Raw genomic sequence first — 20,580 nt, 5'->3', positions numbered from 1 at the left:
ACAGTGATAGTCACATTAATATTTCAGGAGCTATGAAAACTAACCATTTGCTCAGTTTGCAGCCTAATGTTTTCTTAAGAATGACTTGTTAAAACCCATGGATAAAAACACATTCACTTTACCTGTTGAGTTTACCCCATTTTTATCATTGTAAAGCCAAAGTGTTTTGAGGTATATCGATATAACTTTGTTAGATACAAGCTTTATTTATTTGGGAAAAAAATCCTACAAACACTAAAAGAATGCCTAGATCATGTTGGCAATTAAATTAGAATAGATTTCAAAATATCTTATTTAAATGTCTCTGAAGTTGGCATCGTTCATCAGACTAGGTTTGCCATAATCTTGAGACTCATAATTTTTCCTTTCCTGTGTGAAATAATGAAATGCAAATAAAATTATCATACCGTGAAACATCAAAGTGACAGAAGCTATTGGCAAAATACCTGCAAAATGGCTTGAGTTGTGTTAAATTTGTACACCCAAACTGCTTTAGATGAGGCTGAATGAACATGAATCAGAGACAGCTGATGAATCAGGAGTAGGGAAGGCAGATGTAAGGAAACAGTCCCAGAGGTGTTAAGGTACCTGCGGGTCCCTGTGCTGAGCTCCTGGAACACAGAAGGTCGAGTCGCTGCCAGGTCTTTGGCATCATCAGGAAAGATGTTGCGTGACTAGAGTCTTAAATTAACTGAATAAGCGTGGGCAAAACTCCTAATATTCCCTGAGCCTCAGTCTTCTTGTCTGTTGAATGATAACACTAATGCTAACTTTTTGGTTTGTCTGGGGTTAGAGAAAGAGTATATAGCACACTTGGCGGAGAGCTTTCCCGTAAACCAGCCAAGGACAAGAACACTGAGGAGGGAAAGAAGAGCTCTGTACAAAGTACTACTGCTGTTCAAATGTTATTTATTACCCTCATTTTATTTAAATGGATAAGCAAGAAACCATTCTAAGCAGATGGATCATTTTAACGCGTATTCATGAGTTATGTCTTATTTCCTGTCATGAAATTTCTTAATCACATACACAATTGTGTGATCAATTCAAAATGTTGTTGACATTGTTTCTAATCACTAGTCTTAATGTGCAAATTATTTATTCAATATATCATTATGATGTAGCCCCATTTCTTACGTCTTCAAATGAGCACAGTTCCTTTAAAAGTAAATATCACCCCAGCCCTGCAAGTGGTTTGACCTTTTATGCCATTGTCTATAATTCATTCATTCAACAAATATTTTTTGAGTAATAACTGTGTGCCAGATTGTTCTAGGTGCCCAGAATATAGTAGTGACCAACTCAGAGACCCCATTCCTCAGAAAGCTGACATTACAGTCGGGAGACTGAGTTACCAATAACTGTAATGAGCAAATAGTTTAGTATAGTAGTTGGTGACGTGTTCTAAGAAAACACAATGGAGCAGGGTAAGGGAGATTCCAGGGGGATGGGTAGTTCTCATTGAGAAGGTGACAGTTGACACTTGAAGCAGGTTAGAGATTCAGCCCTGCCGTTATCGGGGGAAGAGCATCCCAGGCCGAGGAACAGCCAGTGCAAAGCCCAAAAGCTGCAGGAAGCTGTATGACTCTGTAGCAGACTGAGCCAGGCTGTAGGTCGCTGGGAGGACCTCAGCTTCGCTTGCAGTGAAATGTAGTGTTTAAGCCCAGAAGAAGCATGATGGAATTTGCTGCTTTTTAAAAAATGCAGTTTAGATTTTAAAAGGATCAGAGGATCAGCTGAGGAGGCACCTGGGGAAGACCTGAGGGTAAAAGCAGAGAGAACAGTTGGGAGGTGAGTATCCAGGTGAGAGATTCTGGGGGCTCTAGCAAGACTGAAACAGTGGGCTTGGTCGGAAGTGGCTGGGTTTGGGATGTATTCTAAAGGAAGAACCCACAGGAATTTCTGACAGATTGGCATGGGATGTAACAGGACATAAACATGTGCTTCTGGTTCACAGAAAACTGTTATGAAGGAAAATATCTCATTTTTAAATTAAAAATCGTATATACATTCGTTTGCTCAAAGTATACGCTTTCTCTCGAATTGTACATAATGAAGCTACATGTGAAACAATGAGAGCGTGTTAACCTATGTTTCAAAATGCTACGCTGAGTCTTAGGAAGAGAGGTCTCTGCAAGGGAATCCTGGATGCCTGGTGGGCTTGCCCGCCGCGCCCCTCTGCTTCGGAGGATGCCATGTGGTGGAAGCTGTCAATCCATTTCATTTCCGTCAACCAGAGTTGAAGTGGCATTTCATGATTTCATTAATTGAACTCTGCTGGCTTTTGACCTTGCGATTTCCAGACTTGTGACCCCGTATTCTTTCTCCCTTGCGCTCTGCCAGGCTGTCTTCAGAAGAATTTCACGTGACTGTCAAGGGAAAATTACCTCTAGTGCCTTCATCTGTCAAAATCCTGTCATCGCTGCGGGTATGTCTCAGTGTGACTCAGGCTATGAGGTGAGGCTCTGATTTTATTGTCACTTTCTTTTCTTCTGACAGTCTGAGAGCACACTCCCTCCCCTTCGTTGTGCACGTGTGTGCCACACTGCGTATTGTTACATAATTGCTGTTATGCAGAATGTGAGCTGTTTCATCCTCCCATCAAAAAGATAATTCTGCAGCAAAACCTTTTCAGTCCCTAGAGGTTTTATTTGACATTCTCATAAATGGTGGAATATTTGAAATACTTATTAAAAATAAATAAATGTTAAATGATTGATTGATTGATTGACTAATTGATTAAGGAGAAGCTCAGAAGCCTGGTCTCTTTTTCTTAGGCACTCCCAGGATGGTTAAAAAAAAAAAAAAGCAGCAACAACGACTGGTTCAGGGGGAAATTTATGAATCTTCCAGCCTTCAGTGAATATAAGATTATCTCTTGCTCGTTTGCATTGTTTATTTTTAACACTTTTTACTTGTTCTTCATAAAGGCAGTGCATCGTGCGTCCTTTGAGCACCGTGGAAATCATTCCTAAATACTGCAGGCAATAAATGATGTGTTAGTTATTTAATTTCATGTGTTAAAATGTGGTTTGGGTTTGGACAAATGTATAATGAAATGCATCCATCATTATAATTACCATGCAGGGTATTTTCACTGCCCTAAAAACCCTCTGCGCTCTGCCTGTTCATCTCCCCCAACACTAGCCCAGGCAACCACCTATCTTTTCACTTTCTCCACAGTTTTGCCTTTTCCAGAATGTCATATAATTTGAGTCATTAATTATGTAGCCTTTACAGATGGGCTTCTTTGCTTTGTAATATGTGTTTAGGATTTGTCCCTTTCTTTCCATGGCTTGATAGCTCATTTCTTTTTTAGTGCTGAGTAATATTCTTCATTGCTCCAAGTTTTGACAATTATGAATAAATGTTTATTCTATTAAAATTTTAAGTGTTTACACTATGAACATCTGTGTGCAGGTTTTTGTGTGGACATCAGGTTTCAACTGTTTTGGGTAAATACCAAGAAGTTCAGTTGCTGGGTCATGTGTTAAAGAATGTCTGGCTGTGTAAGAAACTACCAAACTGTCTTCCAAAGTGGCTGCACCATTTTGCATTCCCACCGGCATTGATGAGAATTCCTGTTGCCCCCCATCCTTGTCAGCATTTGTGGCTATCAGTGTTCCAGACTGTGGCCAATCTAAGGGGTGTGTCGTGGTGTCTCATTGTTGTTTGAATTTGCATTTCCCTGACGGCATCTGATGCAGATCGCCTTTCCACATGCATTTTTGCCATCTGCTTATCTTTTCTCGTGGGGTGTCTTTTAAAAATTTTGGCCCATTTACAAATTGCATTGCTTGTTTTCAATAAAGTGTTAATAAATAAACTGATTTATCCAATGTGTCTTTTGCAATTTTCCCCCAGTCATATCTCCTAATTCTTGATATTGTCTTTCACAGAGCAGAGTTTTTAATTTTAATGAAGTCCAGCTTATGGACTATTTCTTCCATGAATCACGTCTTCAGTGTTGTATGGCATTAACATATTTTGATTTTCCCTCCTAGACTGAAATGACCATTCAGAGATTTGTGTCTCCTTCTCACTGCCAAGACTCACAGTTGTGTCTGGGATGTTCTATGAACATGCGCATCGTGATGTCACAGTGAACAAACTCACTGGGTGTGCAAGAAACACTATACAAGACTAACAATCTTATATTCAGAAAAAAAACTTCAGCCAAAGCTTTAGATTTCCTGACTCCCTTTATACTCAGAAAGTCCAAGAAACATTGGTATCTACAGCAAAATGATTACATTCATCCAGAAAAAGAAGTCAATGTAATGACAACAGCAACAATTACATCCTTGTAAGAAACAAAAAGTAGAAAAAAAATTGTAGACTAAAATAAAGACAATGGAAGCAAAGTTCATTATTGCCAGAATACCAAGGAAGACATTCCCTGGAGGGGGAAGTGGATACCTTATATAACTGGGATTTTCCTAAATAATATGGTGAAACTATGGAGGGATAAACCTTCAAATTATTGTTCTCAGAGATTCTCTAGTTTCGGGGTGGAAAGATAACAAATGTGGTTTTGGTTCTGACCATTTCTTTCTACAAGGCAGATCTTGCTAGGGTTCTTTCTGGGCAGGATAAGAACAGTCATTTTTCCTTCTAAGCATTGTGTCCCTGACCCAGTGTTGTACCGGAGCTGGACTATACCAATTCCAGGTGGCCAACTAAGCTCATGCTCTACAAAATCCCTTTTCATTTCCATTACGTTGGTGCTTAAGATCAGAGACTGTGTAGGAGCATTTACACAGCAGAAATTGGCAAACACTTAAACCAGGCCTGCCTACCAGAGTCCACTGTTAAATATTCACCAGCATACCATCGGCCTGATCCTGTGAATTCTGACAGCCAGGTACCACTACTCACTCCATCTTCACACAGAGACATCATCTCCTTAGAGATGCTGCATGTACAGTGGATAAGCCACTAACCTTTTATAGGATCAGAATTGTAAAATCTTTCCTACAGTATAAGTACATTCCTTCCATAGAGTGAACTAGTTTGCATATTCTTGTACAGCTTACAAAATACATTAACCTTTAAAGTCTCATTTCCATTTTATTTTCACAGCATTCCCTGGTAGAGTAATTATTATTCCACCTAATGTATGAAGAAAATACGGATGAAAGAGATTGTCAGTTGCTCAGAATAACAGGGCTTAGTTAATTAATTGGCTTTTGATATCTTCTTTTTTCCTGCCTTGTCATTGCATAGAAGAATGGAAATATTATTCATATATGGATATTTTTGTTTTAATATGTTAACTATAATCTTAATCTTTATAGCACTTTATCTTTTTTTAACATCTTTATTAGAATATAATTGCTTTACAATGGTGTGTTAGTTTCTGCTTTATAACAAAGTGAATCAGCTATACATATACGTATGTCCCCATATCTCTTCCCTCTTGCATCTCCCTCCCTCCCACCCTCCCTATCCCACCCCTCTAGGTGGTCACAAAGCACCGAGCTGATCTCCCTGTGCTATGTGGCTGCTTCCCACTAGCTATCTATTTTACATTTGGTAGTGTATATATGTCAGTGCTACTCTCTCACTTTGTCACAGCTTACCCTTCCCCCTCCCCATGTCCTCAAGTCCATTCTCTAGTAGGTCTGTGTCTTTATTCCCGTCCTGCCCCATGTTCTTCATGATCATTTTTTTTTTAGATTCCATATATATGTGTCAGCATATGGTATTTGTTTTTCTCTTTCTGACTTACTTCACTCTGTATGACAGACTCTAAGTCCATACACCTCACTACAAATAACTCAATTTCGTTTCTTTTTATGGCTGAGTAATAGTCCATTGTACATATATGCCATATCTTCTTTATCCATTCATCTGTCGATGAACACTTAGGTTGCTTCCATGTCCTGGGTATTGTAAATAGAGCTGCAATGAACATTGTGGTACATGACTCTTTTTGAATTATGGTTTTCTCAGGGTATTTGCCCAGGAGTGGGATTGCTGGGTCGTATGGTAGTTCTATTTTTAGTTTTTTAAGGAACCTCCATACTGTTCTCCATAGTGGCTGTATCAATTTACATTTCCACCAACAGTGCAGGAGGGTTCCCTTTTCTCCACACCCTCTCCAGCATTTATTGTTTGTAGATTTTTTGATGATGGCCTGACTGGTGTGAGATGATATCTCATTGTAGTTTTGATTTGCATTTCTCTAATGATTAGTGATGTTGAGCATCCTTTCATGCGTTTATTGTCAATCTGTATATGTTCTTTGGAGAAATGTCTATTTAGATCTTCTGCCCATTTTTGGATTGAGTTGTTTGTTTTTTTGATATTGAGCTGCATGGGCTTCTTGTAAATTTTGGAGATCAATCCTTTATTAGTTGCTTCATTTGCAAATATTTTCTCCCATTCTGAGGGTTGTCTTTTCATCTTGTTTATGCTTTCCTTTGCTGTGCAAAAACTTTTAAGTTTCATTAGGTCCCACTTGTTTATTTTTGTCTCCATTTCCATTTCTCCAGGAGGTGGGTCAGAAAGGATCCTGTTGTGATTTATGTCATAGAGTGTTCTGCCTATGTTTTCCTCTAAGAGTTTGATACTCTCTGGTCTTACATTTAGGTCTTTAATACATTTTGAGTTTATTTTTGTATAACACTTTATCTTGATAATGTTTTGAAATGCAAACTATTTACTATTATTTCTTACAGCATTTTTTTAAATTTGTGACATAATGATGATAATAGCTACCTTTGGATACTTATTATGTAGGTTTGCTGTGCTAAGCACTTTACCTATAATCTCATTGCACACTCCCAGGATAGCATAAACATCCATATTGGGCTTCCCTGGTGGCGCAGTGGTTGAGAGTCCGCCTGCCGATGCAGGGGATGTGGGTTCGTGCCCCGGTCCAGGAAGATCCCACATGCTGCGGAGCGGCTGGGCCCGTGAGCCATGGCCTCTGAGCCTGTGCATCCAGAGCCTGTGCTCCGCAACGGGAGAGGCCACAACAGTGAGAGGCCTGCGTACCGCAAAAAAAAAAAAAAAAAAATCCATATTTTTATAAAGGAATGGAAGTTTACATCAGTAGAGAATCTGTACCAGATCGCATAGTGGGAGGCTGGGATCTGAAGTGTAGCTCTGATGCTCCAGTCTGCAGGTTTCATCACAGTGCAAACATTGTGGCACCCACCACTTGGTGCTAGCCTTTCTCCTTCTCCATTTAAAGAGTTTTTTTCTTACACAAATTCACTGAAATGCATTTTAATTTACAACCGAATATCTTTAAAACCATCTGTACGTCATTGTTTTAACTTTCATAATCTTCCTTTCTTCATGGATTTTGTCATTTATATATCAGTTCAATATTTATACAGTGAAAAAAGGCAAGGTCCAGTTTTTAAGCGCCCTGTCTCTGAAGTCAGACTTTGTAAAGTGGGACTATTCATATTTAGTTCCAAGAATTGCCTAGAAGATGCCTTCTCGACCTTTGACAAGTCGGGACAAGTGCAGAAAACAATTCCACGTGAGCAGCTCACTGCGGTGTAGAGGCAAGGTTGCCTCAACCTCAGAGCCGTCTGGCTCTCAGTAACAAACACACCTGTCCCCACTCCTACCCCCCAGGGAGAAGTGCCGGCCTCAGGAATCACAGGCAGCCTCGATGGATGCCAGGGAACCTGGCACACAGAAGACGCTGCGTTAGTTCCACTTGGTTAGCTCGAACTAATGAGACTTTTCTGCATTTGATGCAAACTCATGAAAGTGAGGGAGCCTGAATGGTGTCTGCTGTGGGTCACTTGGTCACTGTTGCATTCCAGCATAACTCTTTATCCCATTTCATACCATCTACCTTTCATTGCTGAGGGCCAGGAAATGCAATTATCAAGTGTTTGAAATGATGTCAGCAATCCTAGTGAAGCTAAGCATGGTGCCCTCCCAGTAGGAATGTGCAGGAAACCAGTGGCGTGAAGAAGCGGGAATCACAGGGAAAAAAGAAAGTCGTGTCACTTCCTCTCCTTGTGCTGGATGCCCCTAGGGGTGGTCCTTCTTTCACACACTCCAAGACAGGCTCCATCCTTTTCTGGATGCTCTCACTGTGAAAAGGCCTGCGGCTTCTCTGCTCCCCAAAGCCTACTCTGTTTAGAAATCAAAACATCTCCTGCGGTGGGACCTCCTCAACTTGAGAGCTGATGTGCGGATAAAGGTCTCGTGTCAGCCTGGCGCTTCTCCAGCTGGACACCTACAGGGGCAGGGGCTGCGGTCACCCTTCTCCCCCTGGCTTCAGCTGGGTGCTGGCCCTTTCTCTCTTGGAGCCCGTACAGACACCCTCCACCTCCCACGACCAAGAACTGCAGTTTCCAGGACCCCTTTCTCAGGGCCCCCCAGGCGTGCTGAACATGTCTGGCCCCCTTATGGGGCATCTTCCTGCCCTTTCAGGGGACCCTTTAACACAAGATGCCAGACAACCCCTCCCATCCTCCTCACGCACGGCCCACAGGTCCCCGGGAAACACACACCTCAGAACTGTCATCGTGCCCGTGGGTTTCCTTCCCAAACATAGGACTCTGCTATAAGAGGTCTCTTCAGGCAGCTTCTGATAGTTGAGGTTTCTCAGCTATAAGCCATTTGTTGCCTTTGTCCTTCAAGTTCACGGAGCCCCTCGTGAGTTCTCTAGGCGGTGGTCTCGAAGTGAGTAAACAGCTCTCATCCTTCACTGTGGCTACAGGACGTGGCTTCACCTTTCCCACCCACTTCAATTCCAAACCTTGTGCGTTTTCAGTGAGTGCCCTAGGGTCACACAATAGGTCCTGGGACCCCTCTTGGTAGGTTCTGCATGGCTGGCTTAGGACCTTACTTGGGAATGCCAGACTGGTTTAATGGTTATCATCGTAAATCAACTACTAAACCAAATCAGAATTACTAGTTATATCTGAATAATTTGATTGTCTAGATATGTGACTTTGTGCAGGTGAAATAAAACTGTCTTAAAACCAGGAAAACTTCCTTTTTAAAAGTCATGGTTCATGTAGAAACTCTCCCAGGGCTGATATGATAATTGGGAGTAAATTCATCAATAGATTAAATCATTAGCACAGATTTTTAAATCATCCTGAAGAACATAGTTACATTTTAGATGATGTGAAATTAGAAATAATGTTTACAATTTTAGTATGTGAGACTGGCATTCAAGACAACCCTGAAAGGATATTAGAGGGCAGAAAAGTAATTATTCCTGTTACTCTAATCCTGGGAGGTTTGCCAGATTCCAGCCGATTATGCTGCCATCAGGACATCCTGGTGCCTTGGTTGCCCAGCAGCCGTGCTCCTCCCACTTTTTTCCTTCCAGAGGTACAGAACACCATGGCTTTTGGGATTGAAGTCGGCATATGAGAAATTCAATCTCATTACATCACCCAGGGTGTGTTTGCTGTGGACACAGACTGGGCTTTAATGCCAGACAAATCCAAATTCAAATACTGACCTTGGAAAAGATAATTAAGCTCTTTCGAATTTGCTTTGAAACTGAATACACATTTCCTTTGCTCTCCTAAAGTAGATCACCCCCGCGAAAGCTTTCGCGAGCCGAAATGGTGTAAAGCGAAGAAGCAGTTACCTTAGAACACCTCTTGCTGACGGAGGCACAAAATGAATCCGGATAAAGCACAGATGCTGCCAGACACAGATCAAGGTTCTGGAGGCTTGATGCTGAGATGCTGAGTGTGCTTCTAGGTAAGGGGCCTGGCGGGGCCCCTCTCACTGCTCGGGTTGTGCGCTGTGTCTGTAACAGCTCCACTCCCTGCAAAACAAATGTTGAATGCTATTTTCACTTCCCGCCTTTTTTCATAAAAGGCAAAATCCTTTTCAGATTTCTTGCCATGTGAAAACAGGTACTAGTGCAGATATTTTCTGAAAGCAAAGTGGCATAAAGCAAACTTTCGAAAAGCGGGGAGTATCCATAGTTAGCCAATTCATGGATTCATTTTTGCATTCAAAAAATAGTTACAGAAGAAAAACAACAAACAAAAAAAAAAAAACTAGAGACTTCCGTGGTGGTCCAGTGGTTCAGACTCCGTGCTTCCACGGCAGTGGGCGCGGGTTCGATCCCTGGTTAGGGAACTAAGATCCCGCATGCCGCATAATAGTTCCAGAGTGCCTCTCCTATGTTCTGTACATTGTGCTGGGCAGAAGGGGCTTAACAGTGAAGGGGAACGTGATCACTGCCCTCATGCAGCTAACAGTCTAAAGGATGCGGTGACGATACATGAGTAACTAAGAATGAACAAGAAGCTTACAGGCTGTGACTGTTGCCCGGGGGAGGAACAGAGGGTTGCAGGTGGTTAGATAGACAATAACAAGAGGAGACCTACCCCAGGTAGTGAAATTAGAGCAGCTCTCTTGAAGAAGGGACATTTGAGATGAGACCCCAAGGAGCCTGCAAAGAAGAGGCTCTGAGTTGGGGAAGATGTCCGAATGGATCAAAGCCCGAGGCAGGAGTGGGTTATGCCTGAAGGGATTTTTCTATTGGGTGGATTCAGCTGGCTGAGGAGTTCCAGAACACCCAGTCCCAGAGAGGCCCCTCGGCCAGGCCCCTAAGAGGCTGAGTGGCAGCTCAGGTCTCCAAAGCCCTGGTCTGCAGACGGGCTTGGTGGGGCGCTGGCAACCTGGGAAAATCCTGTCCTGTTCTAGTTCTTTGCAAAGCAAGCCGTGTAAAACCCCATGGGAGTGTGCTAGGACCAAGGGTGTTAGCTTACAGTGCAAAACAGTTTAATGCAAACTGGAATCCTCAGTTCCTTAAGAACACAGCTTAAGAGTGATTGTTCTCTGCTAAAGCTCAACACAGCTTTGGGAACATAGAGCAGGCGCTCAAGAAGTACGTGTAAAAGTCTGTGGGACATAAAAAACTGAATGGTCTGGGCACTAAAGAATGACCTAACACTAAACTGTTTATTACATCCACTGTAAATCTTAATTATGGTTTAAAATGATTGCATGAAGCCAGGAAAAAAGATTCTATGACGCCAATAACTATTGTTGTTATAAAGTCCACAGACTATAACCACTTATTCGGTCTCCTCGCCTGAATGCCTGAAGTCTCCTTGTTGAACTATTCATTTTTTCATTGTTATTTCGAACTTATTTATAATAAGCAAAATATGACAGTTTATCATTGTTTGTAGAAAGCAAGAAAACTGCCTGTAAACCGAGCCCCATCATTAGCTCTGTGACCTGTACGAAGAGAAGGGAATTCTCATGATAAATTAGCAATCATTTCGTCTGGGGGCAGCAAATAAACTTGTGCAGACTGCGTCACAGATTACTGCACACCCCGTCCCTTAGCTTCTAGGAAAGGATGGACTTTTCCCAGTGGACGCAGGTAGAGAGTATTTTTCAAACCTTGGTAACCCTTTTCTTTCTTATGACTTAGAGATCTTTTACCACAAACATCTGTCATCCCCATGTCACCTCCCCCCACCCAGAGTTATTGAACCTTCGAACCATAATTAAATGTATCGACTGTATAGATCTTTTTCAAATTCTCCTGATAATAACATACCTTAATGCTTATGTTTTAAATTTAAAATTATTTCCAAAGCCACCCAAGCGAACCAAAATAACTATAGGATAATACTAATTGAATAAAAGAAAAACAATCGGCCCCCTCACTAAGAGATAAATACAGTCTTACCTTTGTGTAAATGTCTTAGACAAACTTCTTCCATTTTGTTTGTGTGTTTACATATTTCATATTTTTTAATGTGATATGCCATCCATGGTTTTCATCAGCAATTTTTTAGCATAACTTATCCACATGTAGTTAAAATTATTTTATATTATCTCACTAACCACATATGTTTATACACAACACACATAACACATATATCGGAATTTAATTTTATCAATCCCTATTTCTTGACATAGAACTAGTTTTCAACTTTCAATTCTTCTAAAAAAGGTCAAGATAACCCCCTTAAATAAATTTTGCACACACTTCTATTTCTTTTGTATATGGAAATGGAACTTATTAACCAAGATTTTATACATTTTTAGGCATGTAATACCATTGCAAGTTGCCCCCCAAAAATGTCAAAATTTATGCTCTCACTGAGACTGTATCACATAACCATATTCCGAAACTAAACAAAGGAGAAAGTATCAGGTAATGTTCAAAATTAAACTGAGATGAAATTATGTGCTAATTTTAATTAATGTGCAAATAATAATAACTGAAGTATGTGCTAATTTTGAAGAAGGATGATGTCTCAGAATTGCCTTAGAAAAACAGCCACCTCCGCTTGGGCAAATGCACGCACTGTGGCAGGCGCTCAACTCTGACTTATTTGGAGGATGTCTGATTACAATGCAACAGGCCTCGGAGGCATGAATTGCTGTGAAGGGCTTCCCTGCCTGTGCTTTGCTCTCTAATGGCAGTGGCCATTAGAGAGCAAAGCACAGGCAGGAAATGACCCAGCTCAGGAGGCCCTGTTTACTTACCACAGTCAGAGACGCAGGAGCTGCTATGATCAGCTCAGAGCTCATCCAGGCGTGAGAGCGAATAGGAAAAGTGTAGGTGTGTTTCTTATCCTCCAGAATCATTTTCATTTAAGGGGAAAGATGTGGACAATGGAAGAATTCCACAGCCATACAAGGCAGTATTTGAAAACTAACAGTTGAATTGCACAAGTCAGTATTAAGTTATAGTAGTCTGGGGTAAATGAAACTCTGGCGTAGTTTAATTAGGAATTTATGGGAAAAGGTGAAATGGGAACTGGATACTGAAGGACAGGCAAGGGTGGGGTAGGAAGAAAAGCAACGTAATCCAAATAATCAGCAATGGACATGAACATGGTGTAACGAACTCTAACCAGGCCCTTTGGTTGCAGAAGGAGAAGGCTGGTGCCAACGGTACAGCGGGATGTGGAAAGATTTGTTAGATGAGATGTGAAAGCGCTGGATTCTAGCATAAGAAAATTCTGCTCTAACCTATGAATTAGAATGAGTCATTTGAAGACTTCTGTGCAAGGGTATAAAATGAAGTCCTGATTCATCTGTTTGTGCAGACGTGCGTAACAAATATTTACTGAAGACCTACTATGAACCGCACATTAGGAAAGAGAATTAGATTCTTTTTTAAAGTTGCTGTAAGTATAAAGCCTACAGTTTGGGCAGAACTATTCATGGAAACATTAACTTTACTTTGGCTTTGCTGCCATAGACAAATCAGGGAAAAAGAGCTCATGCTGGGAAGATACTTTTCCCTTGTCATATGTCCCTGTATTCAGGGACTTGGGCTATAGAAACACTTCTGCTTCCCTATGTGGACTGCAGCTCACCAGGAGAGGAGAAGTCGTTTATCTGCAGTGTGGGATCGAGCCCCTCTTGGCTCTGTCCTGTGGAAACAGCCTGTCACACCTCCGCTCATACACACTGTGACCTTTCTGAGTGGGCTTTGCCCCTGCCGAGGGGACCCGGAATGGTCCAGCTCCATCAGTGACCAAGTGGGTAAGTGATCCCAGTAGGTGAAGTATTTATAAGCTCACTTGGCCGTACATCTGAAACCCCTGCCTCCGTCAACTTTGCCAGTAATGAAGCTGGCCCTTTGATGTCTCTCGGTAATCTCTGATACCTACCTCTCAAAGGGTCCTGAAAATACACAAGAAAGAAAGGAACCATTTGCCCCTCCCCCCAATGGAGCTAAATTGTGATATGGGGCAAGAAGTAAGAAATACCTAAAGTCGTTTTCTTTCAGGCTTTTGTTTTCTGAAAGCCTGAATTCAGGAGGATATTTTGCAAGTAAGGGTGAAAGAACCCCACACTATGAAAAGAGTGGGGCTCAAGCTCAGTGGGAAATGATTGAGGCCCCTAAGTCTGAGGTGGGGATGGGTCCCCAGAACTTTTGGTTTTGCAGGCCTGTGTCCAGAACCCTGGTAGATTAGAACGACCTGAGGGGTGCATCTCATAAGTCTGGACACTCAGCCCAGAGTTCCCAGCTTCAGGGGACTCCAGCGCCCAGGGCTGGTGTGAATGGGGCTGAGTTCCTGCATGTAAAGTGGGATAACCATGCACGTGAGTTTTCCTGGAACAGCCCTGGCTTATTTCTTGTTATCCTGGAGTAATTTTACGTGCTCCCCTTTCACTCTTCAGTGGGCCCCATTTGGGATGATAAATTGTAAAGTCACCCTTAACCTTTTTAAGAGACCAGGCGGGGTTGTGCAGTAAGGATTCTAGTGGTGAACAATGTGGGGAACAGTGAATTAATAAGAAATCCTCAACCAACGATTACACAGATGCAAGCACCTCCTGTGTAACCTAAACATGGCCCTTCCCAGGGGCTGGGGTTGGATCCCATCTTCTTCTTTCTCTGGCTTCCAAATCTTCACCCTCCCAGTCTGTGGCATAGGTCATGCTTCAGATGCTTCCAGAACGTCACGGGCAGATTTCTCACCAGGACCCAATAAAATTGGGTAAATAATATTCAATAAAACCTAGAAGTGCCTGGTATCAGGGACTGAATGTTTGTGTCCCTGCCAAATTCATATGTTGAAATCCTATGTCCAAAAGTGATGGGGTTAGGAGATGGGGCCCTTGAGGGATGCTTAGGCCGTAAGGGCGGAGCCCTGACAGATGGGGTTAGTGGCCTTACAAGAGGAGACACAGAGACTTGTGGCCTCTCTCTGCTCTCTGCCATGTGAGGGAGTCTGTAAACTAGGAGAAGGGCTTTCACTGGAACCCTGACCTTGGACCACCGGCCAACCGTGGGCAATGTTTGTGCTGAAGCGGTGCTGGAGCAGATAAGGCAGCAGTGCTCATATTTTTCAGCAGCTATTTTCTGACATTGGTAGGTGCTAAATAAATATTTGTTGTGAATCAAATGCGCATGCATACCCTTTAATATTGTAATGACATGAAGAATGGTATTTAAGGTGGCAGGACAAAAGTCCTGCTAGGTTTAATTGCCCTGCAAATATGTTTTCTTTAGCCTATGTTTACAGAGTTCCAAATGAATCAGTCAGTTGTCTGATTGGATGTTTCAAATAAAAAGTTTAGCTGGATAGGGGCTTCCCTGGTGGCACAGTGGTTGAGAGTCCGCCTGCCGATGCACGGGACGCGGGTTCGTGCCCCGGTCTGGGAAGATCCCACATGCCGCAGAGCCACTGGGCCCGTGAGCCATGGCTGCTGAACCCGTGTGTCCAGAGCCTGTGCTTCGCAACAGGAGAGGCCACAACAGTGAGAGGCCCCATACCGCAAAAAAAAAAAAAAAAAAAAAAATAGTTTAGCTGGATAATTCAGGTCTAACACCAAAACTGTAATGTCACTATTACCCAATTTGGCTATTTCCATGCATTCTATTAATAAGAATTTTCTAAAGTCTTCTCAACTTCTGATATTTATTGGTGAGAAATAAAAGAATGTACAGGAAAAGAACAATAATATTTATTGAATGCCTTTCTATAGGCCAACCTCCAGGCAAACACTCTATTCTTCCTACCTATTTATCTGTCTATCTATCTATCCATCCATCCATCATCTATCTATCTACCTATCTATCCATCTATCCATCTATCCATCCATCCTTCCATCTACCTATCATCTATCTCTCTATCTATCTACCTACCTACCTACCAATCCATCCATCCATCTATCCATCCATCCACCCATCTATCCATCTATCCATCCATCCACCCATCTATCCATCTATCCATCCATCTAATCATCTATCTGTCTATATTAATACACACATTCACACATGACACATGTAAAATATCATCTAAAAGTATCTAGAGAATTAAGGAAAGATAATTTTTCTCTTGAATCATCCAGAGATTTGCCTCAGGTTGACTCCAATTTCTGCTAAGAGAAGCTCTTTGAATATATTCAATTAAGTGTTATTTAAAATAGCACCTAAATGAATCCCCTTAAAAGTACTAGTAGCCTATGTTTTGTGAAGCATAATGATAAATCTGTCATCTTAATCTGCCTTTCTCTATCATTAGTTATAATGCAGTTATTAGGGTAACAATGCTACTGCTATATAGGGTACACTAATTTTACATTAAGATTAAATGTTAAGGAAAATTATATCTTCCTTCAAGAAAATTATTGAAGTATAAATATAGTATAATAGTGTCTGATTGCCTTTCAGAAAACATTAAGGGAACTGCTTTTTAAAGGGAAAGAGATCACTGAGGACACAGGCACTGAATAATCCAGGTTAGTATAATATGTTAAAGATGACCAATAATAGTATGGAAAATAGACAATTCTGAGTAATAAAACAACCCTGATGGGACTTCAGGAGTTGTTTACTTTAGAATTCTGGCAGATTTCAATTTCAACTGAAGGTCAGAGATCACTGGAGAATTCAAACACTTAAAGTACTTTGGAGGGGGTGGGATGGACAGGCAGCTGCAGTTCCGAAGCAAAGACGCTTCAGACAGTCTCCTGCCCTTAGATTCCTTCTACTCTCCTAACATATAAGTGAAAACATTTCTTTAGATAACTGCTGGAATGTATGCCTATAACTTTGATCTAAGTCAGTGTCAGCAAACTAAGGTTTGCTCAACTCTGCTCTTGCGGATGACAAGCTGCCTTGGACAATATAAGCGAATGGGAGGGTCCCAATAACACTCTGACTCAAAACAAAACAAAAAAACTAACTAGCCACATTCGGCCCAGGCCATAGTTTGTGGATCACTACTCTGAATAGCAAGTAGTATACTTTAAAGACTTAACGGCAAATTCTTTAAGTGGTACTGTCTACTTCCTAGTAGAACTCATGTGTTTGGGATATTCTTAGGTTTTAGATTTTTTTAATGCATTTTGAATAAGTTGTTCTTGTTTACACTTGCAGTTATCAAAATTAGGCAAATATTTATCTGCCCCTGAGTACAAGCCAGCCACTGCGCTAAGTGCTAATGATGCCCTAGTGAATTAAAGGACCAAAGACCTTTGCTTCATACTACCTACATCCCAGTGGGAGAGAGGAGGAAGAGAAAAATAAACATATAAATAAATTATAGTATTTTCGAAGGTGACACATGCTTTGGAAGCAGAATAAAAGTGGGACAGAGTAAAAGGGGTGAAGAGGGTGAAGCGGGAGATGGTTGCAGTTTGCTTCATCAAGTAGCGTGGGCAGGGCTTCCCTGGTGGCGCAGTGGTTGAGAGTCCGCCTGCCAATTCAGGGGACACGGGTTCATGCCCCGGTCCGGGAAGATGCCACATGCCGCGGAGCGGCTGGGCTCGTGAGCCATGGCCGCTGAGCCTGCGCGTCCGGAGCCTGTGCTCCGCAGCGGGAGAGGCCACAACAGTGAGAGGCCCGCATACCGCAAAAAAAAAAAAAAAAAAAAAAAAAAAAAAGTAGCGTGGGCAGGGCAGAGTTCGTGCAAATGAATTCCAGCCGACTGGAAGAGGCCACACAGATGCCTGGGGAGAGCAGCCCTGCGGAGGAGAGGCCAGAGCAAAGGCTGCGAACAGACAGGGGCCATGTGGTGAGAGCAGAGTGAGCACTGAGCGAGACAGACGGAGGCCGTGAAATGGAACTAAATCAGAGGCAAACGCCGGGGTTAGGGCCTTGAGACCCACTGGAAGTGCTTTACTTTTGCTTTGAAAGAAACACGGGACCTCGTCGAGATTTTCAGCAGAAGAGTGACTTTAGTCCCTAAACTGGTAGTAAAATGTGATGAAGGCTAAAGCTTGAGAGTGGGGCTCTAGTGACTCCAGGTATCAAAATATACCCATATTCTGCTCCTTGGATTTTGGAAGCCCACACTAGTTTTTTCCCAGAAACAGAATTGTCCATCTCTCAGAAAGCTCTGGGAGAGAACTCACCACCATTTCATGGGATACACTTTTGCTGAAGGGAAGTAAATTGTTTCCTCCTTATTTCTTCACGGCAGACCTAAGCGTGACCTGCCCACATCCCCACTGAGTAATGCGGGGCAGACCTTCGTGAGTCTTACACAAAGCTGTCTCTGTGACATGTGTTCACCAGCAGATCCCAGCCTTCACGCCTTCATTTACGCAGATCACTTTGTTTAGATAGTGCTTACTGGTAATACTAAGTAATCCTATTCTTGTGAATATTCTCCCCCGAACGCCAATTCATTTATAATGAAAACCACATTTTGAGCAGTGAAAAAGTCCAGCTGATTACCCTGGTAAGACCTTCTCATCTTCTTGAGCTCACTTCAGCGTTCGAAGTATTGCATATGCACGTGAGGCTTTGATTTCCGAGTTCAAGCTGAATGAAACATGAAGTCAATGACCTGCAAACGCCTCTCTCCTCTGCTACCTGAGAAGCTGTTGTCAAGAAAATGCTCTGCTCATCGGAAAAGTGCTCAGAGGCTCTGCTTAGCTATTAATATAATCTCTGATCAGATGAAGCTGCTCAACAGGAAGAAGATTGCAAAACTAACAGATGAGAAGAACTCAACCAGAGAAACACTACTCCAGAAGTGAGACACCCTAAGATACAATGAGCTGACTCCGAGCCGGCCCACCTACATGGCCACTGTTACCTTTCACCCCGCCCAAGCTCCTGCTTGTGGGCATAATGTCATTTGGTGCTGCCGTGTAAGAACCTTCACTCTGTAATTCCCCTAGGACACATGGTCTTCATGGTTTATGGACAATCTACACTTTTACTATTTCTGTTTATCCCCTCAGTAAAAGTACACTGGGACAGAGCTAATTTGGTTCCTCTATAAAATCTTCAAAAAAGGCATTTTGTTAAGGCTTTGTTTTTGTTGGAAGTTTTAGCAAAATCATGTTCAGTTAGAAAGCTATAACAATTTATATCTGGCTTCCCTGGTGGCGCAGTGGTTAGGAATCTGCCTGCCAATGCAGGGGACATGGGTTCAAGCCCTGGTCCAGGGAGATCCCACATGTCACAGAGCAGCTAAGCCCGTGCGCCACAACAACTGAGCCTGTGCTCTAGAGCCCGCGAACCACAACTACTGAGCCCACGTGCCACAACTACTGAAGCCCATGCGCCTAGAGCCCGTGCTCCACAGCAAGAGAAGCCACCACAGTGAGAAGCCTGCACACCACAGTGAAGAGTAGCCCCCACTCGCTGCAGCTAGACAAAGCCCATGCACAGCAATGAAAAGCCAACACAGCCAAAAATAAATAAATAAATTAATTAATTAATTAATTTTAAAAAAAGATATCTTTGTGTTGGTGTGTACGTGTGCATTTTTTAAGACTTTAATTTTTAGAGCCCTTTTAGATTCCCAGCAAAACTGAGTAAAGTACAGAGATTTCCCATCTACCCCTCCCCCCACCCATGTCCAGCGTCCCCCCAACATCAACATCCCCACCAGATGGTACATTTGTTATAACGGATGCATCTACATGGACACATCAGCATCACCCAAACTCCCTAGTTGACATCAGGGTCACTTTTGCTGTTGTACAATTTATGCATCTGGACAAATGTCGAACGACGTGTATCCCTCATTGTTTTTTTTTTCGACAACTGTTTTTTAAGCTTGTTTCAGTTACTTTAGGTCCTTGCGTATCTGTCTGCAACTCTATCCCTCAGTCTACACACGTATATTGAAAACGATTCTCAAAGTTTACAATTTGTTCGAGCTTACCAAAATTGAAAAAGTAGTCACACTAATGACCTCTAATAGTCATTAAGAAACTCACATAATAAAGGGACTTAGTCTCTCTGGTTGCCTGGCAGAAACTCTAACAGGAGCAAAGGAAATGCAGACACAGTTAGGAGACAGCATAGTAAAAAGGATAATGTGGATTCAGCCTTGTTGGTGTTGGCTTCAAACCTCAGGTTTGCTTTATAATAGCTTTATTATTTAAAGCAAGTCGTTTTTCAAAATTTATTTTCAGTTCTTCACTTATAAAATGTAAGTATTTCACCTAGCCCTTGTAAATATAAATCAGTTTATATATTGATACTTGGCTTTTTGGTTCTGTAGATCATAAAATATGTAATGAGAGTTCATATCTTTGTATGGGAATATCGCACAGTAGTATTGCATGCTGTAGATAAGCTACTATTTGTTTTTCTGTTCACTACTTGATGGATATTTGAGTTGGTTCTATTTGGGAGCTATTCCAAACAAAGACATAAAAGTCTTTGTGAGAACATGGGCTTCATTTCTAGGAGTTGAGTGATATTTTACTTTTTACGAAATGTCTAAATTATGTGTGAAAGTAATCATACCATTCTGTGTTACCACCAGCAATTTATGACAGTTCTAATTATTCCACACCCTCACCAATACTTGCTATGGTAAGTCTTCCTAATTTTAGACATTGTATTTTACATGCAGTGGTCTAATCAATGTGATTTTAATTTGCATTTACTAACAACTTTGAGAATCTTATTTTTTTCTTGTATATTTTGTGCCTTTTGTGTGTTTTTAAAGAGATTATTGTTAAACCCAAGGCCCATATATTTTTCCTCATGTAGTATTCTAGAAATGTTATAGTTTTAAACTCTTACATTTAAGTCTATTTCTCTTTTTAAAAATTTTATTGAAATATAGTTGATTTACAATGCTGTGTTAGTTTCAAGTATACAGCAGAGTGATTCAGTTATATATAAATATATATATATATATTCTTGTTAACATTCTCTTCCAT

Source organism: Hyperoodon ampullatus, assembly GCF_949752795.1.
Source record: "Hyperoodon ampullatus genome assembly, chromosome: 1".
In the NCBI taxonomy this organism is placed as follows: Eukaryota; Metazoa; Chordata; class Mammalia; order Artiodactyla; family Ziphiidae; genus Hyperoodon; species Hyperoodon ampullatus.
The sequence above is the reverse complement of the archived record's forward strand: the minus strand, read 5'-3'. Positions refer to the sequence as shown.